This window comes from Nycticebus coucang, chromosome 17 (assembly GCF_027406575.1).
Source record: "Nycticebus coucang isolate mNycCou1 chromosome 17, mNycCou1.pri, whole genome shotgun sequence".
In the NCBI taxonomy this organism is placed as follows: domain Eukaryota; kingdom Metazoa; phylum Chordata; class Mammalia; order Primates; family Lorisidae; genus Nycticebus; species Nycticebus coucang.
In genome coordinates, this window is record NC_069796.1 from 21,609,626 (window position 1) to 21,631,957 (window position 22,332).

Consider the following 22,332-nt stretch of genomic DNA (forward strand, 5'->3'; position numbering starts at 1 on the left):
GTAAATGCTAAATGTGAGAGACTTTCAAAGAGCCCAAGGTAAGCAAATTTTACTGGTAGTCAGAAACACAAATTTTGCTGCTTTCCTGACAATGTAGAATTATGTAATCATCAATTAGAAAATGAAAGCATAGGAAAACCTCAGCACTTTGGCACAACCCAATTAATGATAATACTTTAATGGTAAAATCTTACCCGAGGCTGTTATTTAAAAATATCGTATTTGAAAAAATGTCAACCTGAGATTTCTCCAAAAGCCTCGGGGTTGATTATTGAGGTTCACTCCTGAGGGGATAGACACTTAGCTTTAGGAATCCTACCTGGTTTAGCCACCTCCACCTATGGAGAGTTATATATTAAGTACAGGATGGTAGAAGTCATATCCTTAAGCAAAATGTAAATCTGACTAGCGGTGGCAGGTGACATAATTAAGTGTGAATAGCCAGAAAGGAAAGTTTCTTAAATGCCAGAGGCCACGTGGACACAGACCTGTAGGCTTCATTGATGGCACATGAACGGTTGTTTCTGCAACAGTTTGCCCCTCACCCTTGGCGAATGGCTTGTCAAAATGATCAGTTTTACTGTGAGCTGCCTCATATTCAGTAAATAAAACTCATGGGATTCAATAATCCATTTAAATTTTTGCTGAGTGCCCACTCTGGCCAGCACTGTATTAGGCCCTGGAGATAAAGCGTTGTGATAAATTTGCTATCCAGAACCCTCACATGACTATTGGGGATGGGGTGCTGAGGCCTAGGGCTGGAAAAGCTTCCTTTGATAGTGGAGGAGTTGAGTGTAGGAGCCCCCCAGCCCAGCAGCCCAAGATGAGAACATGGCAGCCAGTGGGCTAGCTACTCCATGGTAACCTGCCAGAGTACTGTGCCCAGGCTGAAAGGTTCTGGTTTTGAAACATTTTCTAGTTGGGTTTTGTTTCTGACTAATTAGCTGTAACCTTCAATGTAGTTTAAAGTTTATAAAACACATGTAGGCACTTTTCATGGTCCAGTAGTGTTATTAGGAACTCTAATATCATATACTTAAAGGTCTGCCAGTACTTTTGTAAGGATATTATAAAGCAGTTATTCAGTCTACAGAGTTGCTCGACCTGAAATGTTAAAACTTAATACCATTATATTGCCCTGTGATGACTGTCTACTTTTAGAGTGCCAGGGGACAGAGCCATGAACATGAGAAAGAAAATCCCATAGTTTATTTTGTGTGTGTGGGTTTTGTTTTTTTTTCTTGGAAGGCTTTTACAATTGGAATGTTGGCAGGAGGCCACTACACATATAGAATATACCAACACGGAGAAACACTGAAAACTATGGAACTTTTTTTTTGGTATCTTTACTTGTACTTGACGCAGTTAAATTTCTGTTATAAGAAAGAGACTGGACTATGTAGTCAGTGTCTTTCTTTTTCTTGCTGCTTCCGTAGATGTAAAGTGAATTTTTTTTTTCTGTCATTTGAGGCATGTGAGTGGAGTGTGTGTGCGGAGTACATGAGTTGGTTCTGTGTTATAAAAAAGACTTGTTGGTGTATGCTTGGACCATCTACAAGTCCCTCCTCCTAAATTCAGGACCTAATTAATGTATTTATTTTTATCATCTATAACAAGAATTAGAATACCATGCATTTGGGGGGTTGAAGGGATACCAGGTAACTTGGTGCTGATTTCCATTTCTAAGATAAAATACTTTTCAAAATAGGTTTAAAATTTTTATTTGCATTAGTAATTTTTAAGATATGAAATACGAGCTTATTTTTAATTTTTAAACTTTATTATTATTCTTATGAAACATGACTATTTGAGTTAAGTTACATTCATAACAGAAGATTTTAAATGTTAAATGGTTTCTTAAATTATAGTTCTTCCTTTCATACCTAAATTCTATTGTAAAAATTATTAAAATCATTATATTAAAAAATCATTATATTATTTACATTAGAAAAAAAATCAGTTATTGGAATATACTACAAGGCCTATGGGAAATGTTTGGCAATAATTGTTTCATGACTCATGTAGTAATTATCTATTTGAAAAACATATTCTTTTAAATGTCTTCCAAAATATCAGATGAACGTAAAGCAAATAAAAAAAATTAAAAGCAGCTGAATCATGATTATCTCATTTTAAAAGTTAACTGTAATCATTTCTTTTCTTCATATTTTTTCAAGTCATTTGCTGATGAAGAAATGTCTTTTATATTTAAAGTTCAATACTCAGGTCCTGATGGATCTTACCAGGGTTACTTATCTTTATTTCAGTACAATAAATGGATTGGTAATCTTTTCCCGTCACTGTTTCCAAGTAGATGATGGATTTTTGTTTCAGTTTACAGTTCATTGTTTTTAGTATGGCTGTACTTTATTATACACATGCAGGCTTATTACCGAAACAGTCAGATTCACCTTAGTTATTTCTTTTGTTTAATCATTAAAGGCTGTATTTTCTTTGTAGAAAAAAGACTTTTAATATAAATCAGCCATGGAGAGCTTGTTTGTTTGGTTTGTAAGCATACTATCATTTTTTTGTTAAAGTTTCTTTGTGTATAATCTTAGTACTTCAAAATACAGCAATTTAAAGAAAGTTAAATATAATTCTATTCCATTCAATATGTTTTGACTATTTTGAGTGTTTATGGGAAATTTCAAGAGTTTTCTTTTTTCTTCTTGCTTTTTTTTCCTTTTAGCAATAAGCCAAAGTAATTTTTTTTTATAGTTGAAGGAGATTAGCAAGTTGAAGTCTAAATTGTTAGCCATAATTTTTGCCAGTTTCTTTTAGAATCAGAAGTTTAATGCATTTTAAAAAATAATAAATTCAGATACTTTAAAACAAAACATTACATATAGGGTGCATTAGATAATCACTCGCCTTGACTATATACATTTATTCCAACAAGACTTGGATGCGTGATACATTTCTAGCTAGTTAACGTAATGGGAAAAAGGTCTTGAAAGTTTTGCAAAGAAAACAGAATCTTTCTCAGCAATTAGGTCTTATTGATGAGAGTAAGATAATTTTATCCTAATGTGTTTTCTAATAAAGAAGTGAAAAGGCACATTCGAATCCAACATTTACGAAAACATTATCTCAATTATTAATGTGCCCTTTTTCCCTTGAGATAAATTAATCTAGTTGCACATGGTTTCCCCTTTCTGCTTAACATCAGAATTTAATATGACTGGACCCGAGGAATGTCACCAATGTATACTTAAAATTCTACTGGAATAAAATACGGAAGTTTAAAATAAAGCTACAGTTTAAGATAGGCTAATGCTACTCAGGCCTTTCAACTCAAAGTCTGATTTGACAAAATATTTTAGCAACAATGACAAAATAAATTGCACTTATTTTCACCCTAGAAAAATTATCCTGCTAATTGAAAAAACGTAGTGGCTTGTTAGGATTACAGTCAAGGTACTAGAAAGGGATTTAATTTTATAGAACCTGTCTTCGCTTGAGTAAATTTGAGTGTCTCATTTTCATTGGCCCTATGTGGAAACCTTCATTACTTTTCTTTAGAAAATCAAGGGGGATACATAATGTGGACCCTTTTGTGGTTTGATTTTGTGCCATAGTATTTTAGATTTAATAAGAGTTTTGCTTTTAAGCAAATGGTCTATTTTTCATCATTACTATTTAGCTTAGGTCAGAAGATATTAATGAAAACCAAACCAGTATTAAAAATATATTACACATTACTAAATTTTTATGTTTCAAAACCATCATAGGTAATTGGTACTAGAAGAAAATGAATTGATTTCATATTTTAAATGTTGTGTGTATGTTGCTATAAATGACTATACCCGTTTGTATGGACTTAGATATTGAAAAAATCATTTAGAATTCATCATTGTAAATTACGCTAAAATCATTTAAAAGTTGTTCCAATGATAGTACTGCAATTATATACTCCATATTTTGACTTTGACTCATTTTGGCCTGATTCACCAAAACACCAGGGGTTAGAATTATGTGGCTGTCACAGTTATATTGAAGTAAAAAGTGTGTTTCTCGGCAATTTATCATTTAATATACTAGTTTGCTTGTCAGTTTGGTTTTGAATATGTCCATTTTGCGAAATTCAAATAATTTTTCCTTAAAAATAAACCATAGTAATGTTACCCTTCTGCTTTAAATTATGCAGAGTAACAGCTGGTGTATCTCCATCGCTTTGGCTCATTTGATTTGAAGATGTCTTTTATAGTGGTGCCCATGTGATAAAGTGTGAGCATTTTGTAGTTTTACATAAACTGTAAAACCATCTGCCACCTCTTGGAATGGTTTCCAGCATTGTGTTAAAAATCAACACTTGGTACTTTAAGTTGGCTTTAAAAAGGCCCAGGTAAAGTCCTGGTCCTTTAGCTTTATGTGTCAGACTACACTGTGCCACCCTTGGTTTTCTGAGTCTAAAAATGATTCTGCTTTAAAAAAAAAATGATAACAACCGTTTGGAAATTCTCACATTAGCGAGGTTTGGTCTAAACATGCATGTGACACCATGTTGCTTTAGCTGCAAATACTTTATAAAGACTGATGTGTTCTGTATCCGCAGGACAATTTTTCTCATTAGTTCAGTTTATCTATTGTTTACAAATGGCTTCTTTTATTGATAGCGTTTTTTCTGTGTGGAGCAGTAATTCACAAATCCATAAAGCCATGTTTTCTTACATCAGTCATTTTCTTCTTCTTCCGACCTGACTTGAGAGGAGGGCGTAGCGAGTAAAATCAGAATCTCAGAGGTTACCGGATAGATGAAATCTGCCCTTCTCAATCCCTGCAGCAAGTGATCTGGTATCGTAACTGGTCCTGAGAATCCTGCCGGGGAGTCTTCTTGTTTCATTGTGTAAGTGAAGGCTGTTTTAATTATTTGAGAAAATGGTTACCAGGAATCACTTATAGCTGTAGCATAACATTATAGATTTTATGTATTTATTTTTTGATGGACAGCGAAGCACTGCAAATTACTTACTGGAGAATCAAGCCCACAATATCAAAAGACTTCTCTTTTCAGAGGATGGATGTAGCACATTGGGAGCGTGGGGACAACCTTTTGCCTTTCTAAAGAATGCTGCGTGTAGAACAACCAGGAGCCTCCTCCCCCTTCTTTCTCTCCTTTCCTTTTTAGAATCATATATACTCCAAGATTTCATGAGTTCAGACATTCCTTGTGTATTTACACAAGGAATACAGGCTTCAGTAGAAGTACTTAGCATAAAAGCCGGAGAAGCCAGGGCAGAATATACTTTTCCTTGTAAGCATTTGCCACCTCACTCAGATAAGTTACAGAATTCCATTATCCAAATTGTTACACATGTGTGACAGAGGTTGACCTTTCCTCATGTCAATCCTTTTTGTGTAGGCCCCAGGCTCCAGCCTAATGGCTCAAACCCTGATTTACTCACTATAATAAGGGCAGGAGGTCGAGCAATTGTCAGGCTGCCTGTTCGTACTCTTCTTGGAGCCTGGTTGAAGGCTGTTAACACAAAGCTTTTCAAAGTGAATTTACAACCAGCACCACTGACAGAGGCCAATCAGTGCACCATAAATGTCAGGTTAGTGAGATTGAGCAGTAAGTAAAGTACTGACAGCACACTATTGGCTGGAATCAATTGGCCAGGCTTTAACTGAGAAGAGCAATCTACGTGTGGCAGACTTCGGGAGAGACCCCAGCGTGTGGCCTGGGTGTCCAGGTGGACGTGGCAGGTTTACCTGTGAGTGGGAGTGGAAGGGTTGGGACATCACACATGTTCTTCAGCGCGACCAGCATCATCCGTGTTGATGTGATCAAGGATATGGGAGTTCGGAGAGGCTGAGTCTGCAGACTCCCAGGTTTGGCATTGAAATATGGTGCAGTGTCAGACAAAAGAGAGAGAGAAAAACGATTATAATATGGGGGTAGCAGAACTGGGGGACACCTCTAGTGCCTGACAGTCCAGTAAAAGGTAATTTGTTCAAATTTCCAAACTGCAACAGGGATTTCCAGAAAGGCACAGATGCCAACACGCCTGCTCTTTTGCTCTTGCTGAGGCTCAGCAGTGTTAGCCTCTTGTGGAAGTCACTAATGAGTGATTATGGGGCGAGGGTCTGAATATCCATGAGATGTGGTTTCCCCACCAGACGGAATGTTTTTATCATTTTGTGTAGTGACAGCCTGGACGACAATTCATTTAGCTCTGAAGGCATCAGCATTAAAATGGAGGAATCCATTAAAATGCTGTATGCAAGGATTTATAAATTAGGCAATTTCCTTGATTATTGCAATCATTTACAAAATTGATTGTTCCAGTGTGGTATAGACAGATTTCAGCAATGATCATTGACAACAAGCACATTCTCTGATATCTATAGCTACTGGTCACTAAACCAGGTCACTGTTTCCCCCACTCTGCTGTTCTTGGTCTCAAGGTCAAGAGGACTTTCAAGGAAGCTTACAATTATGATGTTTCTCTTGTCTTCAGAGGAGACCCATCTAGGCTTTGAGAGCAGGTGTGGGTTGTTCTAAAGGTTACAACACTGTTCTTAGATTTTGATGCAATTTTGAGGGAGGGTATTGACGATACTGATATGCTTCAGATCACTAGCACGGATTTTGATATGATGCTAATTTAAAAGGAAATAATTTTTGCAAATTGCATCTGTAAATATTTGTTGGGATGAATACGTAGTATCTAAAGGTCGATAATGTGTTTTATTTGTTGGTCCTTAGAGTTCTAATTATCCAATAGATATATTGTAGAGTCACTATATGTTAGGTCAATTAATTCTGGAAGGCATAAGAAAGACATTGTTACAAATGTGAAATGCTCAAAATGATGCAGATTTTCCTATACAAGAACACACATGCCTTCACTTGGTGCTTAATCACTAACCACAAACCACAAAGTTGCCATGCCAAATGGGTCTGCAGGACTCTGTACAATCAAAGCTAGCCATGCTGTTTATGTGTAGGGCAAAATAACTAATTTTAGGACATTTACTTTCAATCATTATTTTATTTTTAATCATCGTTTCCCCCTTTTGACACTTTGACACCAACTGGGGCTTAGAAAATTTTAACACTTCAGAAAATTGTTGAACACAGTGTTGGGAAGGCAAAAAAACGTCTGTCCTGATTGTGAATGGGTACTAATTTGATCTCCAGGTAATTCTTTGTTTAAAACGGGTAATGTTATATTCTAGGAAGTTGAGTGGCTTGCTGGCACCTCGAGTTTGTTTGAATCTTACTGCTTAATAACTCAGAAGCACATTTTCATTTTCAGCTAGTTATAAAACTCATTGCTTAAAAATTCAGTAAAAAGGCAATAGTTTTTCCAGGGTCTTGATATTAGCTCCTCACTTTAATTTAAAAACTTTTTTTCTTTTTTAAACAGCATTTCTGGTTTCTGTTAAGCCTTGACAGCCATGTGGTTAGTTCTTTCTTGGGTGAACTGTGAATGAGGTACTCAGTAACACAAATGGTTTTCCCAGTGCCTCTGTACATTTATTTAATAAACTAAAATCTATAGCATGCAATTGTGAAATAATGATAAGGGATTAAGCCCATTTTATTAAAATGAACAGTGTTTTTCAGTCCCTGTGATCATTTTAAATTAAAGTTGCCTAAGATAATGAAGTGTCTTCTATAGAAACATTCAGTGTAATCTAATTCAGTAGAAACTTCTTAAGTGCTTTTTAATTGGAATCAAATTAAATGTAATCAAGTCATGTTTTCAGTGCCTTGTAAAGCTCCAAGAGCTAAAGTGTTGTTAGCACACGTAGGAATATTAATGTTTATCCCAAAAGTAACAGCACTAAATTCTCAGATTTCCATGCATACTTCAAGATGGTAGATAGCTCCTAAATGAATTCTGTGTCAGAATACAGAACTTTTGGAACTTGCTGTGTTTGTCCCAAAGTAATATTAAAATTCATTTGTGATGCAGTGGTACACACCTGTAATCCTAGCACTCTGGGAGGCCTAGGCAGGTTGATTGCTTAAGCTCAGGAGTTTGAGACCAGCCTAAGCAAGAGCGAGACCCCGTCTCTAAAAAATAGCTGGGCATGGGACGGCGCCTGTGGCTTAAAGGAGGAGGGCGCTGGTGCCATATGCTGGAGGTGGCGGGTTCAAACCCAGCCCTGGCCAAAAACTGCCAAAAACAATAAAAAATAAAAAAAAGCTGGGCATTGTGGCGGGTGCCTGTGCTCCCAGCTACTTGGGAGACTGAGATAGGAGAATTACTTTGGCTCAAGAGTTTGAGGTTGCTGTGAACTATGATGCCATGGTACTCTGCTGGAGGTGATAGGTGAGACTCTGTCTAAAAATATCCCTCAAAACAACAATAACAAAAACCCCCATGAATGGTTCCTAAGGGAGAGAGTTCTGAAAAATATTGGGCTACTTAAGTAAAGCACTTAATTTCAATTTATTGGAATTAATTGCGGTTTAAAATTTGACCCAGATAATCCACAAAGTAGAAAATATCATTATTAAAATAATGGAAATGAATTTTTGTATTAAAAGCAATTAATGCATAGGCCAGGCGTGGTGGCTTACACCATGCACACCTGTACTTATACTCCTCGCACCTTTAGAGGCCCATGAAGGACGATTGCTTAAAGCTAGGAGTTCAAGATGAGCATGCACAACATAACCAACATAGGGAGACCCAGTCACTACAAAGAAATAGAAAAATTAGCCAGGCATGGGGGCACCAGCCTGTAGTCCCACCTACTCTGGAGGCTGAGGCAGGAGGATTCTTTGCGATGAGGAGTTTGAGGTTGCAGTGAGCTATAATGACACCATTACCCCAGCAAGAGAACAAGATCCTGTCTCAATAACAGAAACAAAACCCAAGTAATTAATATATGTCATAAGAAATTCAAACTGTATAAGAGCGTAAACCAGGGATAACCATTCTTAATGGTTTTCGTGATACCTTTTTTTGAGAAAAGGTTTCATATTTTCCCGGGCTAGGGTGCAGTGGTATCATAATAGCTCACTGCAACCTCAAACTCCTGGGCTCAAGCCTCTTCCTACCTTGGCCTCCACAGTAGCTGGGGCTACAGGCCTACACCACCACATCCAGTTAATTAAAAATTTTTTTTGTGGATACAAGCTCTCACTATTGCCCAGGCTGGTCTTGAACTCCTGGCCTCAAGTAATCCTCTTGCTTCGGCCATCAAAAGTACTAGGCCTGAGCCACTGCTCCTGGCCTTGTAAAACGTAGTATAAAAGCAGCAACTGATGGCACGGTTTCCATAGGTTTAAATTTGGCTCACCCATGAAGAGGTTTTGATTTTGTTTCTAGTCTCATCCTCCCCTTTTTGCATCTTTCCTGGTGGGAAATTTCATTAACAGTCTGCAGATCCTACTGATATATTATAGAAACAATTCTACGGATACATTCGTATATTTCATAGCACATGTCTTTAATAAAACCAGAGCCTTCCTGGGGTCTATAAGGAGGTTGTAATGGTCCTTAGAGAAGGAAGGAGACAATTTCTGTTTTCTTTTTTATATGTAAGGGTCTTTGAGATGCATTTAAAAGTAGGAAGATACTAATTTATCTAGCTCTGAGTGAGACGTTAAGGAAACTAATTTCTTTGTACCTCTTTTCTCCATGAGTGAAGAAGAGTAATTCGGGACTGCAGTCAAGGGAAAATATTTATGACATTTGTAAAATGGGTGAGATTCCCCTCCCCCCTTTTCAGTTGGATTTTAATAGTACATTTAAAGTCTCTAGTGGACTCAGCTCATAAATATTAAAAAACGCACCCTCTGATCAAACAAAATATTGTGTATAGTATATACCATGATACAGTTTGGATTTAATTACTGTGAAATCAAGTTTAAATGGTACTTTAATGCTAATTTATGTATCACTGCTTACAAGTAAAACCAGATGATATACTAAGGAGATGCCATGTAGAATGGATGTAAAAATATCATTAGATGGCATTCATTTTTAAAACTGTAATTTTAATGGAAGGCAACAACAATGACTACAAATGTTGGGCACATCAGTAATGGAAATGTGAACGCCAAGTCTTCACAACAGAGAACTGACTTACAATATGAAAATGTAAAGAGAATTATTTAGTAACATCTAGAAACATTGTAAGGAAGCCCTAAAGCGTGAAGGCCTCTTGACCAGGGATCTCAAATCAGCAGCGATTCATTAAGTGGGTTTGACACTGGATATTGAATTCTGGATAGAAAAACATCTCAATATCCAGTGTATCGTGATGTGTCAATAAACATTAAATGACAGCCAATCAACACAGTGGCACATTTGCCACTGTCCCTAAAAATGTGTGTGCAGCTCTGCATGTGCCAGTGAATACAGACAAAACAGCGCATCATGCAAATTCTGAATATAGGTCAATGTTGCCCCTATAAATAGCAAGAATTTAGGTGACAGTGTGTGGTTAGAAATTTTAGATGAAAAACTAAACACAAATGCCAAAACATACCATAAAGAACAAAAGTGTAGACTAATATTAATTTTTCCTAATATGCATTGATTGCATATTAATCATTTCCACTATGATACTTGGAGTTGTTACTTTCACAGCAACCTAAGCAGGGGAGATATCGCAAATATATTATCAGCAATCCAGCTTAGACCCCAACCCATAAACACAGAGGCCTGCAGCCATATCTGGGTTTCCTGGTCTGCATATCACCTCGGAATCTAGAATAGCTGGCCAAGCTTTGGAAAAGCTGTTAAACAAATAATAAGAATAATCATGTATGTTATGTGCAGAGTTTCAGTTTCGCAAGAAGAAAAAGTTCTGGAAATTGGTTGTATGATGATGAGAATATACTTAATACTATCAAACTGTATACTTAAAAATGGTTACATGGTAAGTTTTATGACAGGTGTATTTTGCCACAGTTTTAGTGACTTTCCTAAGCTCAGCAGCTCTCAGACTCTAGCATATAGAAGAATCTCCCAGAGCAGGCAGGGAAGCACATTGGAATCTAGGGACCTTCCCCTGAATGATTCTGAGGCTCAGGGATCTGCTTGCTTAACAAATGCCCCAGGTGGTCTCAGAGCTCTCTTTAAGAAACCAAATGCCAGGCTCCACTTTTCTCTTCCTTGCCCCATGTGGTGCTTAGCCCCTTCCTGCCTCTTCCCTTGTCTCTGCTACTCAGGAGCTCACCTGTCCTCCTTTCTGCTTCAGTTTCACACCTGGCCTAGTCCTGTTCCTGTGTTAATTTTGTCTCAACCTTGCCCACCCCACCCCCACCCCACCTTGGTTAATCTCTTTTGGACATTTCCAATCTCCTCCCTTCTTACCTCTCCCTACTTCTCCAGATATAAATAAATAGATGACAGATGGATAAATACAGATAGATAAAGATAGATATAAATGTTAAAGAACTACTAACAGACAGCGACGTGAACTCCCGTGATTTCCATCTTTCTGTATTTTGAAACTCGACCTGGGGAGGCATAAGGAAGCAGCCAAACGGAGAAGGCTTTATGCTGTGTGCAAAGTGCAGAGCGTAATTGGTGCCTCAGTAATCCAGGTGTTCTGCAGGAGGAGGTGGCCCACTGGAAGGTCTTTCCAAGGGCTGGAGTTCCAGCTGCCACTGGGGTTGAGCTGTGACCCCTTGTGGGACATCTTCCGGCCCTAAGCTCTCACCGGTGCTGTATCCAGCGACACTGTCCTTTCCACTTCTCCTGCCAGCCCCTTCTGTGTAGTTCTGTGTCATATGGAGAGGCCATATGTTCCTTGCATGACATTTGTGATTTGCAGTCTGTAAATTTTCCATATGCCAACTTCAACTGCTGATGAGCTGATCTTTTCCTGTCCTCCTCCTCGGCTTCCCATTGCTGCCTATTGACAAGAGTCGTCTGAACACGCAGCCTGTTTCTGATCTTACCTCCTCACACCTAGAGAGCTCACCTGTTCTTCTTGTTTCAATTACTCCCTCTGAGGGATGGCTCTCAGATGCCATGTCCTGCACTGATCTCTCTTACATCTGATACCCTCTGTTGTCTGTGCCACATCTCAGTTTGGAAGTCCTGCCCCTGCTTCAAATTGAGTTTGCTAACTGACTCTACCTCACATCTGCCCCAGTAGGAGTCTCCTTACCCTTAACTTGCAGTTCTCTCATAGTCTTTTTTTAACCCATGAGCCCAATGTTTTGGAGTTACTGTAATAGCTTTTTTAATATTTGTATTTCCAGCAGCTAAGAGTATCCTGCATACCAAAGGCACTTAATAAATACTTTTGCTCTGATAGTACTAACAAGAGCTAATATGTTTATGCTGAGACGATGTGCCAGATATTCTGCTAACAGATTTACAGGAGTTATTTTAATTTATTCTCAGAATAACCCAACAAGGTGAGGACTATCACACCCATTTTCAGATGAAGAACCTCTTCTGATGCAGGCGCAGAGAGGTTAAGTAACTGGCTCAGTGTGGTGTGCAGTGAAGGCAGGATTTCCACGGAGGTGTGGTGGGTCGTGGAGTCCTTGCTCCTCACCAGTCTGCTCTTGGCTACCCTTCCCACACTCTGACTTGCACTCCTAAGGACCCAGTCTGTGCCACAGGTGTCTGCGTTCAGCTGACCTTGGCCTCTGGACCTGGATGTGAACTTTCCCTCCTTGGTGGACACTGCTTTGGCTTCTCAAACATGGTCCAGCTGCAGCTTCATGGAGACCGTGGGGCTCAGGCTGTTGACATGGCTAGTCCACCTTGTGGGTCAGGGCCATAGGCTCTACTTTTATTATCCTGGAAAGTTTAATCCCTCCAGAGAAACACACTTATGGAGAACCTTCATGCACGCAGTGTTGTACCGGTCACAGAAATGGAAAAAGCCAACTCTGCCTTCACAAGCTGTGAAGTGGTGGGACCATGAGTGATTCCAGTTGGAAGCAGGGTGCAGAAAGGGCTTTGGGGGGTTCACAGAGGAGACAGTGCTGACTTCTTACTGGAATGTTAGGGAAGGAGGGAATATTTGACCTGGAAGACAGAGGTGGCTAATTCACAGAAAGTGAGGGATTGAGAGGAAGATGCTTCGGGAGAACAGGAGCTGCTTATCGCTGGGTCTCTGCTGGTTTTCTAAGCCCAGCTCTGTTTCCTCTGCCAGCTCCTTCACTCACACTAATCACGCAGCGTCACCAGCGTCTCAGGAATGTCCACTGCTGCGATCTTGCCTATGTTGTTTCTTCACCTGGAAGGCTCTCCGTTCTTATTCTGGTCAACCAGTATAGTTCACTGTTTTAGAATCACATCTTCTGAGAATTCCTTTTGAACCAGTCCTGGGGCCTCCGTCACCCTTTCCACGTTCTCTCTCTCCTTCTCCAACTATCCCCTTGAGAATCACAGAGGTTTTGAGTTATCTCCTAACATTGCTTGTTGCTTCAGCAAGTATGGTCAACTCATATTTGGGAAATAGTCATATTTTAAAAATATTTGTAGTTTATAATTCAGCATTGAATGCAGTGGTCTGCATTTTTATTTGCTGAATCTGACCGTTTGATTTAAACTTAAGGTGACAATGGAGGAGCGACCTGATGGGAAAGGAAAGGAATCAGTGGTTGTCCAGGGAGGCCAGTGTGCCAGAAGCCAGGTGAGTTTGGAGGAGTGTGGTGGGAATTAGGTCAAGGTAACCAGAGTCAGATAAATTAGATCCTGGGAAGATGAAGCATTTTATTCTGTGTGATGTAGATTTTCAGCTAGCAGTCATTATGAGTTGACTTAACATTTTAAAAGGACCTCCTTGGGCGCGTGTGGGGGGCAAGGGTGGATGCTTGGGCGCGTGTCTAAGGTTGGGCAAGGGTGGATGCTGTCAGGAGCTGCTCAGAGGACAGGATGTGGCTGCAGAGGCAGATCAGGATTGCAGGTATAGAGCTGAGATTACAGTCCACAGGACTGCTTCTGGTCCCCTGGAGAGCGAGGAGAGGCAGAGCTTTGACTCGAGGAGGGCTGAGATGTCGGTTGATATTACAGAACTCGCGTGCTGGACCTGCAGGCCGAATGTGCGCCAATGACCACGTAGTTGGGTGTACTTTGGGTGCCCCATCCTCTTCCCCTTTGCCAGCAGTGGGAAGAGTCCATGGCCATCTTACAGCAGCAGGACACTGAAGGCGTTGGACTCTGTGACATGGGGCCGTTGTGTGTTCCAGCTAAGGCCTATACCAAAATCCTTCCTCAAAGGGAAGGATATTTAATCCGACAATTAAATGTGGTGCCAAAAATCTCATCGCCCTCCTTCATGCGTGGTGAAGCGTGCTGCCTCAGGTGTATACGGGTACACACGGGCACACACACTCTCGTCTCAGACTTCCCTTGTTTCTTGTCACCACTTTAGTTATGTTTTATGAATACAAAGGCTGGAAATATTTATGAAAGGGAATTTAGAAAATGCTAAAAAAGATTTTAAAAAGAAAGAAAAACGAGAAAAATTAATTTGGTATAATTCTTTCCTAATGCAGTTAGTCTTTTCTTTCAATATATACATGGGTGCATTGCTGTCTGCCTCTTATAAAATCGTGATAAGGTTTCCCACATATTGAAAATGGTGTGTGAACATAATTTTCATGAGCTTTATACTCTCAACAGGGTTGAATCCAATTGCTGAATACTGTGTTGGTTCTTATCCCCCTCCCACTTTCCTCCCTTTCTTCCATCCTGACTTCTTTCCTTCCTTCTGCTGTCTCTTACCTCACTTTGACAAGATCACTCATCCTCTGCTATCCTGTGTTGCATTGTGTTTGCCAAAATACCTGCGGGGGTGGGGTGGGGTAGAAGACACAGAGAAACTCCCTCTATACTAACAACCATAATGCTGAGAACAACAGTGAACATTTGTCCATTACTTTTTAATTTACAAGGATTTCACAACTGGTTGGCTGGTTTTGTGGCTGCGCCCTCTCGAATGCAGGCAGTGCTGGGGTCTGCATGGTGGGAGTGAGACGGGGAAGCTGCGGATGGGAGGCTGCCTGCTCGGTTCCCAGGAAGGTCGGGTGGAACTGGCTCTTTTGACCTGCGTGCTCCAGGGGAGCTTTCCATCTGTCCAAATGTTAGCCTGGAACTAAACGCCTCCACACAGTGATGAAATCCCTAACAAATGTAGTGACAACGCTGAACATAAGGCCTTAATTTTTTTCAAATTGCTTGCATTTACAGTTAATTCAATTTGAATTGTAAGTCACCTCCATGTGAATGACTCATATGCTCATTATGAGCCTTTGCAAACTGTGGATAGCCAAGGTAATATTGAACCGGTTTCAAATTAAGAAAGTTGTTTCATACCGTTATATATCTTGTGTTCCAAATCTGGAGTTATCAAAGACAAGGGCGACATCTTTTAAGAGCACATTCAGATCGCTGTCCACACTGGTTATTGGAGGGGATCAACGTGGAAAGCAAACTCAATATTGTAGTACAAGTGAAAAAAGAAAACATTTTTTTCTGTTACAGGACATTTTGCATTGTGCCAACCGAAAACCTTTTCCAAATCCAGACCTTTTGGAACCCAGAGGGGCAGAGAGACAAGGCTTTGCAGGCTGTGATGAAAGTGAAAAAAAGGATTCAAAACCAAATAATTTTTACACTATATAAAATACTGGAGAGAAACTGTAAGGACATGTCCAGAAAATAACCATATAAATAGATAATTGCTGAAATATTTGGATAATTCTGAGAATAAATGCAGGCTAAATTTTTGGGCAGTGAAATCAGTTTTCCACAATAATTCTGTCTCCCAGCCAGTAATTTCCTTGTTCTTCCTGATTTACTTCACTTTTCTGTAGCTGGCAAATTCCTGTGTTCCAGACCTCGAATAAACTGGCTCTCTAGCTACCAAGTTCTGTTGTCAGACTTTACTTCTGCCTTCTGCTTACCTGTCCCTGAGACAGTCACAAGCTCTGAAACCCTGACAGGGCTTTGAGCTTTCCAAAGAATTTTCCCAGGGGGCCTCCCAGGGCTGCCCAACAATCCAGCGGTATTTAAATTTGGACCCAGATCCAGAGTAACTCTAGAGTTATGCAATTTAACAGTTTTAGAGCTCCTGGGAAGGAGGGGGCTTGGGTCTGGGGAAAAGGCAATAAACACACCCATCCCCAGGCTGTCCCTGCTAGGCAGCTTATGGCTAAGATAGACCCACAGTTGGCCTGGCCTAGAAGGCAGTGGTCATTCAAGGTACCTTTGGTTTTGGCATTTTTTTTCCCCCCAGCCAGGGGAAAGGAGGGGTATTACTGGTCTGGCATGATGGAAATTTTCATGATTTTGACTTTTGATCACAGCAGGTTTGAGTCCGGAAAGTTTAAACCTAGTGTTTTAGCACATTAGAAAGACCTAGATAATCAGCAGGAAGTAAGGTGGATTTGTTTTTGGTGTCCCTGTCACATTTCCTGTGTAGTTAGAGTCACTGATGGATTTTGCTCAGATTCACCCTGCTGGCATAAGGTCTCTGTTTAATCTTGCTGAAGTTGCCAGAGCAAGGAGTTGCATTTAAAGCAGCCGTGGTGTGTGACAGACAGGATGACTGTGACGTCCTCAACAGCGTTTGCTCATTTGCTCTGCGTGCACCGTGACTATCATACCAAGAGCTGGACCCGAAACTGTGAAGATGTGTGAAGTGTTCATGGAGGCAGCTTCGATTTTGAATGAACTTACAGTGTGACTGGGGTGAACCATTCATTCATTCGACAATTGAATGTATATTCGACAACTTTCTTATGTGCCAGGCGCTGTATAGGGTGGTTGTATTAGACATGGTCTGTGCCCAGGAGTAGCTTACAGTCTATGGGGAACACATGAGATACTGGAGGAAGATATTTAAGTCAAATACATATGTCAAAATGAGTACAGTAACCACTTGATGGTGACAATCCAGAAGTAGAACTGAGGAGGTGAATGAGGGACCAGAGAGAGAGGTGAGGCATCTCAAGCCGCCTCTGGAAGTTAGTTTGCAGTCAGGGTGTTCAGGATTAGAGTATATGGAATAGTAACTAAGAGGAGAGTTGGAATTTAAGGTGAATAGCAAGTGCAAAAGCCAAGAGGAGTGAGCAAGTTGTTTTGTTGTTTAATAAGTTGGTTTGGAGGGTACGTCCCTCCAACAGGTTGATATGAAGAAGTGAGAGTGAGGAAACAGCCACATCAGTGACCTTCTTGAAAGCTGGTTAGAGTTGAGATTTCAGGTGCCAATGGGAAAGTGCAACATGATCTTTAGGTGGGAAACTTGAGGAGGATGGGTTACATACCGATGAAGAGGATGCGGTTTGAGAGATAAGATTTCATCTGGTAAAACTGTAGGTACTGGGGGTTTCACCGATGTCTGAGCTCTCCCTTTCCTTTGGCTCAACAGAGATCACTGAAGCCCAGTGGAAATCAACGAGCAAAGGACACTTTTCCTTACACAGGAGCTGTCAGGGTGCATGGCAGGTTTAGGGCACTGTTGAGAGTTGTAATGTCTTGGATTGGGTACGTAACTCAAAGTGGCATTCTAATTAGATGGGCAAGGAGCAGGGGAAATGGATCTGAGTTGAATGGTCCTTGAATGGGGAAAGGGAGTCTCTCTAAGACAGCCGTTTCCTGTGTTGGAAGGTTTTTTTTCTTCTTTACTGATGGTGATTGTGGTAGATCCAACACACAATTATATGATCTTCTGCTGGAACACAGGGATCGCTTACGTTTTGTGACAAACCAATGCATCTTGCTAGATTCAGGATCTAAGGGTCTCTGCCCTCATGCAGTCCTTCCATAAGCGACATTGAACTGTGTTCCAAAATGGAGGAAAGAAAGAAACAAAAAACAAAGACCCCCACTCACCCGTGTAGGAGATCAGAATTGAAAAATGAGGGTGGCGGTATTCAAATAGTACGTCTGGAAGAAGATCAATAATGCACTGGCGTGGCTAACGCGTGGCAGGTAACATTGACTGTGGTTATTTCCTGCCTACCAAGAAACACAAAAGAGAGAAACTAACCTAAACAAATGTCCAAACTAACAAGGAAACTAGGAACGCAATCTTTTAAGTAGTGGCTATTAGAGTAGGGGAAAAAACAAGATGAGAAATTCAAAGCCTAAGGGAACAAGAACAAAATGGGTGGTTAAAGATAAGGACTTGAGAGGAGGAAGACCTGGGCAAGAAGACGGAAGTCTCTGAGAAGGTGAAGTTTAAGTGAGAGACAGGTGTTGAGAGCAGCTAGCACTCAGGTACCTCACAGTCCACCACCCTGTGCTGCTTCTTAACTGTAACATCTACACTCCTGCTGCAATGACCAGAAGCTTCTGCTGGTGACGCCTAGCCCTGCCCCCTCTTGGAATTAGAGGAATGTATCTGTTTGTGGGCTGGAGATTACAGCCCAGGGTCGGGACTAGAGGAAAGCTGTCTTTGGGTGGCCTCGCCAGACATGCTTCAGACCCTAAACTGATACTTCTAAACTTCCTTCTCTGATAATCTATAATTTTCTGTTTTTAGAACTACGTTGTCAGTGGTGTAAGAGAGACCCTTCTCAGATGATTCAGCCATTTAAGACCAGCAGTAATATCTCTTGTTTGGAAATTAAGCAACAGAAAGGAATTCAAGCAGGCAAGCTAAGTGGAGACATGTGAAATTCAAATCTACTCATGGTTATACTACCAAGTTAAGCAAAGTCAGTTTTATTCCAGAGCTTTAAACAAGGTTAAAAAATTATATTGTATTTTCTGTTTCAATGTTTTGTTTTTTTTTAAAGTTGAAAATTTTAAGTTGAGTTAAAATTTAATTTTAACTTAATTTTTTGGTAAGGTTTCTTTCCTGTCATTATCTCTCCTATAATGAGCAATATACACTTCAGATATCTTGAAAAGAATTACTGGTCAATTTTGAATATTTTTCATTTTATTATGGGTGTTTATTTAAAAAATTTTTTTTGGTGTTTGTTTTCTTATTCTTGAGATTCTTTTTTATTAGATCATAACTGTGTACATTACTGCATTTATGGGGTACAATGTGCTGACTCTATATACAATCTAGAATGTTCATATCAAACTGGTCAACATACCATTCACCTCACTTATTCAATTGTTGTGTTTAGACATTTATATTCTACTGTTCATATATTTGACATGTACGCTTACAATATGCACAGTAGGTGGAATGCATCTTAGAGAGCTGAAGTTTAGAGATGGATAAGAGTTGAAGTTGAAAAAGGAAAATTTTAAATGGAAACAAATGTGCCTAACTTAAAAATACTCTAGATCAGTGGTTCTCAACCTTTCTAATGCTGCAATGTGTTTTCATTGTTACAAAGGGGTCACAACCCACAGGTGGAAAACCACTGCTCTAGATGCTGTCTTGATGGTATACTGGGTTGTATCCAAATAGTGCTGTTTTGACATAGTTACCTGATATAGTCCTCTTCCAGGATTTTTTAAACTTTATTCAAATTAATATGAGGGTACAATTTTTAGATTACATGGTTCTCATGTCCAGGGTAAAGTTCCATTCTCTTCCAGGAGTTTCGTTGTTTATTTCTTTGTTGAATAGCAGTGGCTTGACCATGATGTGACGTTTCACTCCATCCTCTGAGGAAACTTCGCACACAGTGGACAGAGTGAGAGGTGTGGAATTGGGCAGGTTTGTTATTAAACAAATCATTGATATTCACTATCAGAAATTAAAAGACTACAGAAAAAAAGTTAAATTCTCATGGCTCACCACTTGGAGACAAACTCTAAAATTTTAAATATATTTTTTTCTAGAAAATTTTATATGTGCCTAAGGGGGTATGTTATGCTGGAAAAAAAACTTTTCTTTTTTTTTTTTGTAGTTTTTTTGGCTGGGGCTGGGTTTGAACCCACCACCCCCGGGCATATGGGGCTGGTGCCCTACTCCTTCAGCCACAGGTACCACCCATTTTTTTTGGTTTGTTTAAAGTTATTACCTAACCATGCCCTAGTGCAATTAATATTCTTTGCAATCATTTAAAATATTGTCTTTCAAATGGATGAGTCAGAATTTGCTTGTTTCCTTGTTGTTCAACATTTATAATCTAGGTCGTTAATAGTTCATTATTTTAGGAAACATATTAGACATGTTATCTGATCTTTTGGAGCCATAGATTTGACTTCTCTGTATTGGGAATTATTTCTCTCTTACCAGGGCTATTGGCAGACTGAATAAAGTAATATGTGATAAAGAATGGGTGCATATTAAACATGGGCGCCAGTTTTCTTACCTTTGGGCTGTATAGGGCTGTTTCAAGGATCTGTGAGTTGATGTTTTGCATATGATAGCTCACTGATGTTTTGAAAATGATAATCACAAAAATGTAAAATTCCTTACTTTATACAAAAGTCCTGAAAAGTCGCTTTAGGTCCAGTTTTGTAGACTGAAAACTGAGTATCTTTAAACCGCTGAGGCAGGTGTCCCAAGCCACTGGGAAAAATATTTTTCCCTCTCACTTTTTATAGAAATTTCAAATTTTCCTTAAAGCAGACAGAAATAGTATAATAAATCTTCTTGCACCCAGCATCTGTTTTAAATACTTTTTCTTTCCATTCTTGTTTCCTCTACTCCAGCTTTTTTTTTTTTTTTGCTTTGTTTTTATTTTTTTATTTTTTTTGGGGGGGGTGTTTGACTATTTTATGTAAATTCCAATCATCATAATATTTTGCCCACAAATATTTTAGTATCTAATAAATTTTTACCTATATTTTAATATCTATTTCAAAAGATATGGATTCTAAAAATACCCCATAACTACAATGTTACCTTCACACCTGGTGATACTAACAATGTCTTACTATTATCTAATTTCCAGGTCCCCTCATTTCCTCCCAAATACCTTTTTGTAGTTGGTTTGTTTGAATAACAATCAAGCAAAGCCTTCACATTGCATCTCGTTGAAATATCTCTTGTGCCTCTTTCAATGTATCAGTTTAGTTGGGGAGTTTTTTACTCTTTAATGAGAATTCTTGAGTCTTACCTATAATCTACTGGATCCAAATCATCAGGGATGTGGTCTGATGGTTCGCATTTTATAAAAGCTCATCTGGGGATTTTGATGAATGAACAGCTTTGAGAACCTCCGGTAGAAAGAAGCAAATTTAAGACACCTTTGGAATGAACATTTTAGTAAAGGAGTAAACTTTTTGAAGTATAATTATCCTCTAATCCCTTAGCCTAAATGTAAACCCTTTATTTATTGGATTTCCCCAAAGTGGGACTCACTTCTTATATGGATGATGATTGAGATGACTTACAGCTTCTTTCTGTAACTGTTTCTTTTCTCTCGGTGATCATTTCTTGTTATGGGTATTTTTACTGCTTTCTCTTGAGTATTCTTTTCTTAAATTCTTCAGTCTGTTCGCATCATATTCGTAGTTACCCATCTTTTCTTCCCAAAAAAATATTTTTTCTGACTACAGAGGATACTTGTTATAGAAAACTGGGAATATGTAGAGAAGTAAGAAGAAAATAGAAATGAAAATAAGAATATCATCTCCACTTGGAGGTGATCAGTGTTGCTATTTTCATTGTATTTCATTCTATTTTTTTCCTGTGGCAGTAAACTTTTTGAAAAACCAAGTTTAAAATCCCAGCTGGGGCATGGTGGCTCACGCCTGTAATCCTAGCACTCTGGGAGGCCAGGTGGGTAGATAGCCTGAGCTCACAGGTTTGAGACCAGCCTGAACCAGAGAGAGACCTCATCTCTAAAACTAGCTGGGTGTTGTGGCGGGCACCTGTAGTCCCAGCTACTTGGGAGGCTGAGGCAAGAGAATCGCTTGAGCCCAAGAGTTTGAGGTTGCTGTGAGCTGTGATGCCACAGCACTCTACCCAGGGCGACATAGGGAGACTCTGTCTCAAAAAAAAAACAACAAAAACAAAAACAAAAAAAAAAACCTCTATTATGTTTTTGTGACTTTCAAAACATATGTTATTAATTTTTTTAAATGGCTAAACATTCTTTACGATATGAATGCCTAGTATTTTGGCATACGGATATGGTCTAATTTTGAATACTTGCTTTGCTTAGATTTTTTCCCCTGGTATGGAATTCCTTGCTTCAATCCTTACTGATTTTTTTTTTTTTATAAGTATGATGATTTTCTTGGTATACATTTTTATATTTCTGAGTTGATTTACTTGTACATTTTAAAAGCTTTTAATTTTGCCTAATTTGCTTTCTGAAGGGTTGTATCGGTTGACGCTCCCCTGATTGGGTGAGAGTGTATTCTTTCTTTGATTCCTGTCTATACTGTGGCCTTTTTCTATTATAAACCATTTATACGTCTTGTATTTTGGTGGGTTTTTATTTCAGATATATATAAGGCTACATATGATTTGGTTACATATTTGCATTTGTTAGCTAAAGTCCAAGTTGTAGTTGTGCCC

At 39.2% G+C, this 22,332-nt stretch overlaps 1 protein-coding gene across 3 annotated transcripts in view; it reads left to right on the plus strand.

The window, feature by feature from the left end:
- Positions 1 to 22,332, plus strand: part of PRDM6 (PR/SET domain 6) — a 108,344-nt gene that overhangs the window by 10,871 nt on the left and 75,141 nt on the right. The window lies entirely within an intron of this gene.